The sequence below is a fragment of the Marmota marmota genome, unplaced genomic scaffold (genome assembly GCF_001458135.2).
Source record: "Marmota marmota marmota unplaced genomic scaffold, marMar, whole genome shotgun sequence".
NCBI classification, from domain to species: domain Eukaryota; kingdom Metazoa; phylum Chordata; class Mammalia; order Rodentia; family Sciuridae; genus Marmota; species Marmota marmota.
Genome location: NW_025999900.1, coordinates 24336213 through 24347480, shown reverse-complemented (window position 1 = coordinate 24347480; position 11268 = coordinate 24336213). Strand labels below are relative to the sequence as shown.

The 11268-nt window shown below is 37.1% G+C and overlaps 2 protein-coding genes across 3 annotated transcripts in view; one reads left to right on the top strand and one right to left on the bottom strand.

The window, feature by feature from the left end:
* Ppp2r3c (protein phosphatase 2 regulatory subunit B''gamma) overlaps positions 1–2047 on the bottom strand; it is a 56883-nt gene extending 54836 nt beyond the window's left edge. Inside the window, exon 1 of the mRNA XM_015491555.2 lies at positions 2036–2047. The gene's annotated coding sequence lies outside the window, so the exon portion shown is untranslated. The remainder of the gene's footprint in view (positions 1–2035) is intronic.
* The window catches only part of Prorp (protein only RNase P catalytic subunit), a 123004-nt gene that overhangs the window by 18786 nt on the left and 92950 nt on the right, over positions 1–11268 (top strand). The gene's annotated exons all lie outside the window — the stretch shown is intronic.

Here is an 11268-nt window from a genome sequence, read left to right as displayed (position 1 = left end):
CCCCGCCAAAAAAAAATATATACATTTGTTAGGGGCCTGTACTATATTTAATCATGGGCCAGATCTTAGAGACAGAAATTTTTGATGTGATTTCTTCCCAAGTCACTCACCATTGTGTTTATGGTGTAAGGCTTCTACAACACCTGTAGTTAGAGAAACTTCATATGGCTATTAAAAAACAAGAACTGGTTATTATTAAATATCAAAATACCTGACAGATCACTTTCAGAATTAGCAGAACTGAATGATCATATCCAAGGCATAGTATTCATTCTTCCCGTCAGCTATGGGATCAGTGAAGCTAAACTAGTATTTTTTTATACCGGAAGGGAGAATGAAAAAGGGGTACTTAACTATTAGCCACATCCTCAGTCCTTTTTAATATTTTATTTAGAGTCAGGATCTTGCTGAGTTGCTTAGGGCCTCGCTAAGTTGCAGAAGCTAGTTTGAACTCACTATCCTCCTGCCTGAGCCTCTTGAGCCTCCTGAGCCTCTGTGATTATAGGCGTGCGCCATTGCACTGGCTTCTAAACTAGTATTTAAGTCCAAATGTAAGTTTACTTTTTTTTTTTTTAATTGGCACTGGGGATTGAACCCAGAGGTGCTTTATTACTGAGCTATATTCCCAGTCCTTTTTATTTTTTATTTTGAGATGGGGTCTTGCCAAGTTGCTGAGGCTGGCCTTGAACTTGCAATCCTACTGCCTCCGCCTCTCAAGTCACTGGAATTAAATTTACTTTCATTATATTGGAATAAAACTTTTAAGTAGAGTACTGCTATTAGTAAAGGAATGATAATGGATTTTGAGGGGAGAGGGAAGAACTGTAACTCTTTGTTAACTTATTTTGTGATTCAACCCTGGCGGTTTCAGGTTTTATTACATTGGATTCTGAACCTACAGAAATTTTGTGAAAGTTTGTATAAATATGGGTGCAATGTTTCAGGTGGATTATGAATGAATGAATAGTCATCCATCACACATACATCCAAGGTAAAATTAGGTGACTTAACTGAGGACATTGAAATTTAGCAGAAAATGGCCAGCTTCAGAAGAAACAGGTGCAATATATTTTAGCATATATATTTTATTTTCTTTAGGCCCCCAGAATTCCTAATGGGGCTGAGCAGCTGCCAATGACATTGTATACCCAAGGTGGGATTTCTGTACCTTAACTCACACAGCATCACAGACCTTTTATATTTAGGCTTACACCTCTCTGTTCACAAACACTATAATTTGCAAGCCCCCTTTAAGAGGATTTTTTTTCAATAGCAGGCTCCTAGTTTTTTAAGCCAAACTTCATGTTTTCTCCTTACTAGGAGGAAAGAAAACTGTCAGGAAACCCATCTTCCTCCAGTGAGAGCTTATATTTTTCTGGGTGAAGACGAGCCTTTGTCAGTGATCCTAATGGGATTTTTTCCTTCAACCTTAGTTCTACTGTCTTGTCCTAGTAACTCCCAAATTGTTTTCTTTCATCCTGGCTACTCTTTAAATGCCATAACTGTGTAGCCAATTGCTTATGAGACATTTCTAATACACCATTATGGACTCAAATTCAGTATATCAAAAAGCTTCGTAAATGCTTCTTCTTTTGTAGCTCCCAGTACTACCATTGAGTCTTCCTTCTCTGCCATCCAGACTGAAAAGATTAAAGCTGATTTTGTCTCTCTAATCCTTAACCTTGATATCTAATCGTCACTAATCCTATTGTGCTGAATTTCTCATGTCTGCCTCTGCTGTTCCATTTCCACTAATTCCGTCTTGTCTAGGCCTTTAGTATCTCACCCTCAGTTACCGGATTATTCCTAACAGGTTTCCTGATGTACACACTCCACTTGTCCTTTTCCCCACACTATTGCCAAGTCAATGTTTTCAAAACACTGATTTCATTATTTTACTCACCTGCCCCCAAATCTTCACGTTTCCTCATTCCTATCCTGAAAGTGACTTCTCAGTTTGGCCAGGATCTTTCAGACCCCCTCTCTTAGTACTTTCCTACACAAACACTTGCTCCAGGCAGCACTAGCTACTTACCAGGTCTGAACTGCTTTCTACTTTTTTCCTCTTTTTCCTTTCATCAAAAATGGACTTTAAGGGCTGGGGCTCTGGCTCAGTGGCATAGTGCTTGCCTGGCATGTGTGAGGCACTGGGTTCAATCCTCAGCACCACATAAAAATAAAAAACAAATAGAATGAAGGCATGCTGTCCATCCACAACTACCCCCCCCAAAAAAAGTACTTCTACCTCCCGATCATGTTTTTCCATCAAGATTATCTCAAGTACATTTTCTGTGGCTTCTGTAGTCTTCATTTATCTTTTCTTCTTTTCAACTTGTAGCATTTATTAATCTTGGCACACAATTGACTAATAATTCTATACTATGTGTTCTTGTAGTGTTTAATTTAGTTTTTCACATCAGTATCTATTTTTGATTCAACTACATTAGAGAAACTCTTTGAGGAACAGAACACCCTTTTTTGAATTTTCTACAGTGCTTGGCATCCAGTAAATGTGCAATTAAATATTGTTATTTATACAGCAAATAGTCAAATGTTGGCACTTATGATGTCATAGCTATCATTATTCAATTGTTTCACCTGATCTTTATAATAAATTTGTGGGGGAAGGAGTATTTTTTTCCTACCTTACATATGAGGAAAGTGAGGCTCAGAGAAGCTTAATAACTTGCCAAAACTACACAACTTAAGTGATAGAAGCTAGGATTCAAACCCAGATCTTTGGACATAGTAACATATACTGTTAAGTCTGCACCTGTAATTCTGCTTTTCATTAGATTGATGTATAATTAATACTTCACTTGCTGTTACTTATTTAACTATAGTAGCAGAAGAAAAGATGTGCAAATGTGGATTAGTAGTAATTGCTAGCAGGAATAATGAAATATTTGTAAATTGTGTCAAAGTTCACATAGAATTTCCCTTAATCTTTTTGATTACTGGCAGAATGACTCATCTTCAAGTTGTGAGTTGCTCTTGAGTTATTCAGTTATTTGTATAAGTTAGACATGGGAGGGAAAACCACTGATGAAGTATATAAGACACGTCATTTGAGCTAATGAGTGTTCCCAGGATATCTCCAAGATCTCTACCTGAGTATTCTTTTTTTTAATAATCTTTTTTTAATATTTTTTAAGTTGTCAATGGAACTTTATTTTATTTATTGATATGCGGTGCTGAGAATCGAACCCAGTGCTTTACACATGCTAGGCAAGTGCTCTGCCACTGAGCCACAACCCCAGCCCTACCTGAGTATTCTTGTCTCTTCCATTAACTGCTTTTTCTCTCTATTTTTGGTTTTAAGAGTAAAATCAGTTCCTATTTCCTTTGTGATTTCCACATGGACAACTTTCAGAGCCTACTTTCTTACTCTGAAGGTACACAAAGATTTATTATATGTTTATTTCACAAGAGTCAGATTTAGTTTTATTGAATTTAGGCATAAGAAATTCCAGGAAAATCTTCCCTTTTTCATTCTCCCTTCTCTGTGCCTATCTCTGTTTTTATTTATTAAATTTAAAGTGGACAAAAACCCAAACCATTTTTTTTTCTTTTAAAATCAGCATTATATGGGCTGGGGATGTGGCTCAAGCGGTAGCGCACTTGCCTGGCATGCGTGCGGCCCGGGTTCGATCCTCAGCACCACATACAAACAAAGATGTTGTGTCCGCCGATAACTAAAAAATAAATATTAAAAAAAAAATTCTCTCTCTCTCTCTCTTTCAAAAAAAAATCAGCATTATAATTGAATACAGAAAATGGTAAGTTCCACTTCGTTTCTATAAGCATGTTTAAAACTTTGATGGCTTTTGCAATTATGACTGGTATATTGTTTTTGCTTTATTTAAAAAAATAGCTCATTTACCTCAGTGAAGTCATGAGTAAACTAGAAATTGGAAATAGAGATTTTATTTATGTAGTTACTAACTTGATCTTCTTTCCCTCTGCATCTTAGTTTTCTCACAGGATCATTTTGAGGATGATTCAAAAGACATATAAACATTGTAAAGCAGAAAGTAATCTCTCAAGATGCAGTACAGATAGTCCCCATACTTGATTTAGGAACCATGTATACATGTGTACTATAAGGGTAATGGATCTAGTCTCAATAGAGCTCTCTGAAAGGGACAGATTGAATGGTCTCTTTGGCTCCTGAAACAGAACACCTGGTAATGTAGACATGTTTTTCTTACTGAGATGTAGACATGCTTCTCTTACACATAGGGAGGCAGTTATGAAGACAGGAAATGTATTTGTCAGGAACAGGAAGCAGGGAAAGTTGTTTTCCTGATATCCTGTGTTAAAACCCAAAGAATTATAAATGGTGGCAAACAATTGATAAAATTTCTGTTTTCACTAACTTAAAAGCAAATATAGGGGCTTTTTGTAATGTAGACTTTTTGTAGTCAATCATTTATTTATTTATTGGTACTGGGAATTGAACTCGGGCACTCGACCACAGAGACACATTTTTGTATTTTATTTAGAGACAGGGTCTCACTGAGTTGCTTAGTGCCTTGCCATTGCTGAGGCTGGCTTTGAACTCATGATCCTCCTGCCTCAGCCTCCCAGTCTGCTGGGATTATAGGTGTACACAACCACATCTGGCCAAATCATTTAATTTTATTGAGTTTTTACACTAGTCCTCTGAAGTAGGTATTAATAGTCCCATTTTATACCCAAAGGCCAAAAAAGTGAGATGACTTGACTCAGGTCATATAAGTTAATGGATAGCCATTAACTTGGTCATATAAGGTAATGGTAGGAGAGAAGGCAGACCCAGATGGGCTTATGGCTAGTAAAGACTTCTTTAGTATCCTCATAGCTCTACTGATGGCTTATGCATGTGTCTGAGCAGAACAGTAATGATATGAAATCCAAAGTTATTGTGAAAGGAAGCATTTTCAGTTTGGTCAGTTTTTCAGAATGAAGAATGAAAAAACCTATAAAGAGTTTTTAAAAGAGTTCTGGGAAACCCTCTGTGATTGCTTTTCTTTGGGAATTCTTTTTGAGTGGTGGTCTATGAATAGGATCTCTTTGGATAGTGCAGTAGTGCCGTGAATAGTTCTATCTATGTAGTTCTCAACTGTACATATAAATATATGTGTGTGTGTGTGTGTGTGTGTGTGTATATTTCTCTGTATAGTGCTCAATTTTTCTTCAGGCCATTTCTTACTCTTATTTGAAAAAAGAAGTGTTTATGTTCTGATTTCTTTTTGAAAAGGGTTTCAGTGAGTCTTGTTTGTGCCATATTTTAATTTTATTTTGTTTGAGGACTGCATAATAAAAAGGACTTTAGAATATTAAGTTTCCTTCTGAGGAAGGAGAGAAGGTAGGCATTATGTAGTTCCTTTAGCATAGCTTCCTGGTTGCTTGTGTAGCTTAGGGGATTTCCAGGATGTGTAAGCAATGTATGAACTCCTTGAACTGAAAGCAGAATTTAAAAAACAAAACAAAACAAAAAATGTGGTTAACAGCATTTGGAAGTTTGTAGTACCCAGGTCTTATTATTGCCTTTCTTTTGTCTGATTTGTTTCTTTCTAATTTATTTGTTGTTGTTGTTGTTGTTTTGGGTGTGTGTGTGTGTGTGTGTGTACCAGGAATTGAACTCAAGGGCACTCGACCACTAAGCCACACCCCCTATTTTGTATTTTATTTAGAGACAGGGTCTCACTAAGTTGCTTAGTGCCTCACTTTTTTTTTTTTTTGGGTGATGGTGCTAGGGATTGAACCCAAGGCCTTGTGCATGCACTCTACCAACTGAGCTATATCCCCAGCCTCATTTTTTGAGGAATCTCCATGCTGCTTTCCAGAGTGATTGCATCAATTTGCAGTCCCATCAGCAATGTATGAGAGTACCTTTTCTGCTGCATCCTTGCCACCATTGTTACTTGTATTCTTGATAATTGCTATTCTGACTGGAGTAAGATGAAATCTTAGTGTACTTTTAATATGCATTTCTGTAATCGCTAGGGATGTTGAAAATTTTTCCATATATTTGTTGACCATTTATATTTCTTCTTCTGAGCAGTGTCTGTTCAGTTCCTTTGCCCACTTATTGATTGGGTTGTTTTTTTTTGGTGCTAAGCCTTTTGAGTTCTTTGTATATCTGAGATTAACACTTTTTCTGAGGTGCAGGTGGCAAAGATTTCTCCCATTCTGTAGGCTGTCTCTTCATGAGCTTGATTGTTTCCTTTGCTGCAAAGAAGCTTTTTAGTTTGATGCCTTCCCATTTATTGATTTTTAAAAAATATTAGTTTTAGTTTTAGGTGGACACAATATCTTTATTTTTATGTGGTTCTGAGGATTGAACCCAGTGACTCATGCATGTTAGGAGAGCACTCTACCACTGAGCCACAACCCCAGCTCTAATTTATTGATTTTTTATTTTACTTTTTGTGCTTTAAGAGTCTTGTTAAGGAAATCAGTTCCTGAGCCAATATGTTGGACTGTTGGGACTACATTTTCTTCTAGTATGTGCAGTATTTCCGGTTAATTCCTAAGTCCTTGATCCACTTTGAGTTTTGTGCAGGATGTGAGGGTTTAAATTTCATCTACTATGTATGGATTTCCGGCTTTCCCAGCACCATTTGTTGAAGAGGCTATCTTTTGTATATTTTTGGCACCTTTATCTAATATGAGATAACTGTATTTTTGTGGGTTTGTCTCTTTATATTCTGTTCTATTCCATTGGTCTTCTGCCTCTTTTGGTGCCAATATTGTGGCCTCCCCCCACCCCCATAGCTCTGATGTATAATTTAAGGTCGTATAGTGATGACTCTCATTTCACTTTTCTCATTAAGGATTGTTTTGGCTGGGCGTGGTGGAGCATGCCTGTAATTCCAGTGGCTCGTGAGGCTGAGACAGGAAGATGGCGAGTTCAAAGGCAGCCTCAGCTAAAAACAACTCAGTGGGACCTTGTCTCTAAATAAAATACAAAAAAGGGCTGGAAATTTGGCTCAGTGGTTGAGTGCTCCTGAATTCAATCCCCCCAAAAGTGGGGGGGATTGCTTTGCCTATTCTGGGCCTCTTATTTTTCCAGATGAATTTCATGACTGCTTTTTCTATTTCTGTGAAGAACACCATTGGAATTTTGATGGGAATTGCATTGAATCTGTATAGTCCTTTTGTTAATATGGCTAATTTGCATTATTAATTCTGCCTAAGAACATGGTGGTGGTGGTGGGAATTCTTTCCATTTTCTAAGGTCTTCCTCAGTTTCCTTAGTGTTTTGTAGTATTCATTGTAGAGGTCTTTCACCTTTTTTGTTAGGTTGATTCCCAAATATTTTATTTTGAGGCTTATTGTGAATGGATGGTTTTCCTAATTTCTCTTTCAGCTGATTTGTCATTGGAGTATAGGAACACAATTGATATATGGTTCTTAATTTTGTATCCTGCTCCTTTTCTGAATTCTATGAGTTCTAGAAGTTTTCTGGTTTTTTTGTTTGTTTGTTTTTGTTATTCTACATATAGAAGCATGTCATCAGCAGACAAATTGATTTCTTCTTTTCCTATTCATATCTCTTGAATTTCCCACTCATAGACATGCTTTGGCTACAGTTTTTCTCCACTTAGAATGATGTTGCCATTGGGTTTGTCATATGCAGTTTTTACAATGTTTAGGTATATTCCTTGTGTCCCTGTTTTTTCTGGAATTTTAAACATGAATGGGTGCTGTATTTTGTTCAGTGCTTTTTCTGCATCTATTCAGATATTTATGTGATTATTGTCTTTAAGTCTATTTATGTAATGAATTATGTTTATTGATTTCTGTTTGTTGAACCAACCTTATATATCTGGGATGAAACCTTTTGATCATGGTGAGTGCACTATCTTTTTAATGTGTCTTTGTATATTTGGAGTCTTCTATGCTTCCTATATTTGATTTTCCATTTCATTCTTAAGTTTTAGGAAATTTTCTGTTATTATTTAATTGAAAATATTGTGTATTCCTTTATTTTTCCTTCAGAGCCTTTATTTAGCCCTTTGAATCTTAAATTTGACCTTAATGTTATGCTATATTTCTTTTTTTTTTTTAGAGAGAGAGAGAGAGAATTTTTTAATATTTATTTTTTAGTATTCAGTGGACACAACATCTTTGTTTGTATGTGGTGCTGAGGATCGAACCCAGGCTGCACGCATGCCAGGCGAGCTCGCTACCGCTTGAGCCACATCTCCAGCCCCATGCTATATTTCTTGAAAATTCTTTTCATGGTCTCTTAACATCTTTTCTCAATGATCACCTTTATTTTTAAGATTATATACTTTGTATTCACTGCCTGAAACTCTGTCTTCCAAGTGATCTAGTCTGTTGGTGATACTTTCAATTGAGGGTTGTTTTTTCTTTTTTTAAATTTTTTAGTTGTAGTTGGACATAATACCTTTATTTAATTATTTTTATGTGGTGCTGAGAATCGAACCCAGGGCCTTACACATGCTAGGCGAGCACTTTACCTCTGAGCCACAATCCCAGCCCTTTCTTTTGAGTTTTTAATTTGTTTATTGATTCCTTCATTTCAGGGATTTCTGATTGATTCTTCAGGATCTCCATCTCCTTGTATTTTCTCTCCGATTTCACTCCTTACATCGTCTTTTACCTCAAGATCAGATTAACTATGATCCTTCTAAATTCTTTCACTGACATTTCTTCCAATGTGGTGCCCATGGAATCTGTTGTTGAGGCATTCTGGATTGTTTGGGACAGTTTGTTCCCTGCTTTTTCATATTGTTTGTGTCTACCCATCTATCCGAATGGATCTGAACAGCAGTGTTTCTACTTGTATGAACTTATAGTGTCCCTGTTGGTTTCTAGTACCTCATAGTTTAGGGGAAGCCAAATAATGTCAATGACCTATGTTATGCAATATATAGCAATAAATGAAGTGCTTGGTTCATTTTATAACATCTATAGTATTAATTGGCACAATAAATACAATTGGTAGAATCAGCAATTGCCAGCAGTAAAGTGACCATATATTATGTCTGGCATAAAAATCAAACAATAGCTATTATCTTTTACTTCCTTAGTATTAATTATTACTATAGTATTGGTGGTGGGGTCTGACATTATATAAACCAATTAGTGCTGAGAGATTTTAAGAACAGAGTTAATTAAGAGGAAAGAAGAGGAAGGAGGGTAGAAAGAGGTTTGCAGTTTCAATAAGTGAATATGGGAAATGCAAAAGCAAGTAGGTTAGTTATGAGCAGGGAGGAGAAAAATAAAAGAAAAAAATTAAAGGAAGAATGAAAGAGAATAATAGAATTTGGTTGTTAGCTAGTGAAAAGGGAAACAAGGGGAACAGAATATTGAAGAGGATAAAAAACAAAATCTAACTATACTAAACAAAACTCCTAACACTTCACAGATAGAGCAAGGAAAAATAATTATCTTTGAAAAAATGCTTGAAATGAGAAAAACAGAAACAAATGTGTACATGTGTAAATGTCTATGAATCATTCAGCACTAGAAAAAATTAAGAAAAAAAAAGAATCTTGATTTAAAAACATAAGGAGTCATTTCCACTGCCGTGAACAAAAAAATCAATGGCAATATATTTCCTTATCTATGCCCAAATGTCTTTCTTTCCATTTCTGTTTCTTCTTGAGTTATATATTGGGTGCAAGACTAGGGGATGCCAGTTGTTGACTCCTTTCTTTTTTGTGTGTTGCTCACCGAGATGCCAGTTGGAGTTTAAAAACCTCTCCTTTCCTTCTTTGAGGTAAGAAGTTTCAGTGGGTAATGCCGTCAGCTCCTCTCCAGGGTGAAGCTGCCTCACTTCTCTGAGAGCAGTTTCGTGTAGGAGGAACTATTGGGGCCAGGGCAGCTTAGGTCTAGTGAGGTCCCAGGTACTTTACTAAGAAGCTAGTTACCTGAAGATATTAAATGAACGCACCTTTAGAGCCTGTCAGATGCCATACAACGCTGGGAGACTGTACCCCAGGAGTCTCCTCGGGGATCCATTCATAAGATGGGGAAGCCAACCTCTCGCTGGTTCTGTTGCTTATGGGTACCACCCTTCACGGCTTTTTGGAGTCTGCCCCAAAGCAATCGTACCTACCAATTTAGGTTTCTGATCCACTGTAGGTGATCCTACACTCTTTCCTGCCTCCTAGGGTGGGTCTCCTAATGTGGCACACCCACCCATTCAGATTCTTGAGCCTCTCACGGTCAGTTTCCAAGAGCAAATACCCACCCATTTCCCAGTCCACAGAACTGGCCCTGCATGCCCTGGACTCAAAGTTGGGAGGGAACTGGATTCTCCCCAACCTCTCCAACCCTTATTCCCCCCACAATATACTCTTTGTGCCAGATTATCTCTGGATTTTGCCAGGCTCAGATTAGGTCATGTGGCTGGTGCTTGTCTGTGTTGTATATTAGAGCCAGCCCCTTTTTTCCCAGATTTGCTTTCTCAGTTCCTGTATTCACTGGCCTCAGCAGTGCTGTAGGCTCAAAATGACTCCTGCCTCAAATGTCTGTGGACAATTGTTAATCATGGGGTTTAATTCATATACCAATTTATTTTGTCCAATCACGTTTGGATCGGCCTAAGGCAGGCTGCCCCTCCGATTTTAGGATTTTCCACACTAAGACTGTCCATTGTATTTCTCAACTTTTTCGGTACTTGTGTGCCAATTGGGCTACTCCCGCCAGCAACCCGGCTCTATTGACGTCTCTTTCCTTGTTTAGTATACCCCAAAATTTCTAATACGGGTCACCAAGCTTCAAGAAAAACTGTTTCCCTCTAGTCTGCCATCTTCCAATCCCAATGGTTCCTTTTTATTGCTGAATAGTATTCTATCCTATGAATTTACTCAGTTTGTATGTTTACCAGTTGATGGACTTTGGGTTTTTTTCCCCCCTATTCACTTAGTTTTTGTTGTTTTACAGTATTAATTTTAGAACCTGTCTTTCAAATTTGCTTTTCCTTTTTTCACAATCTGTCTTATGATTTGATTTTTCTTTTGTGTTTTGATTATTTTTACAAAATTATTTTTTATTATCTTAGATTTTTCTATTGTCCTCCATCCTGAGTTCTTTGGATTCTAATCTTTTGTGACAAAGGATTCTCACACATGGTAGATTGTTTCCCCTTGTGTTTTGTGATTTTGAACTAGTGAATTCATCCTTAGAGTAATTTGTTCTTTTTAAAGAATGAGAAAATTCCTATGTGATTGTTGATAGTGTCACTCCAAAGAGATTTTGTGTTTGCTTTTATCACTCAGAGGTATTCCTGGATGGAGTCCAGTT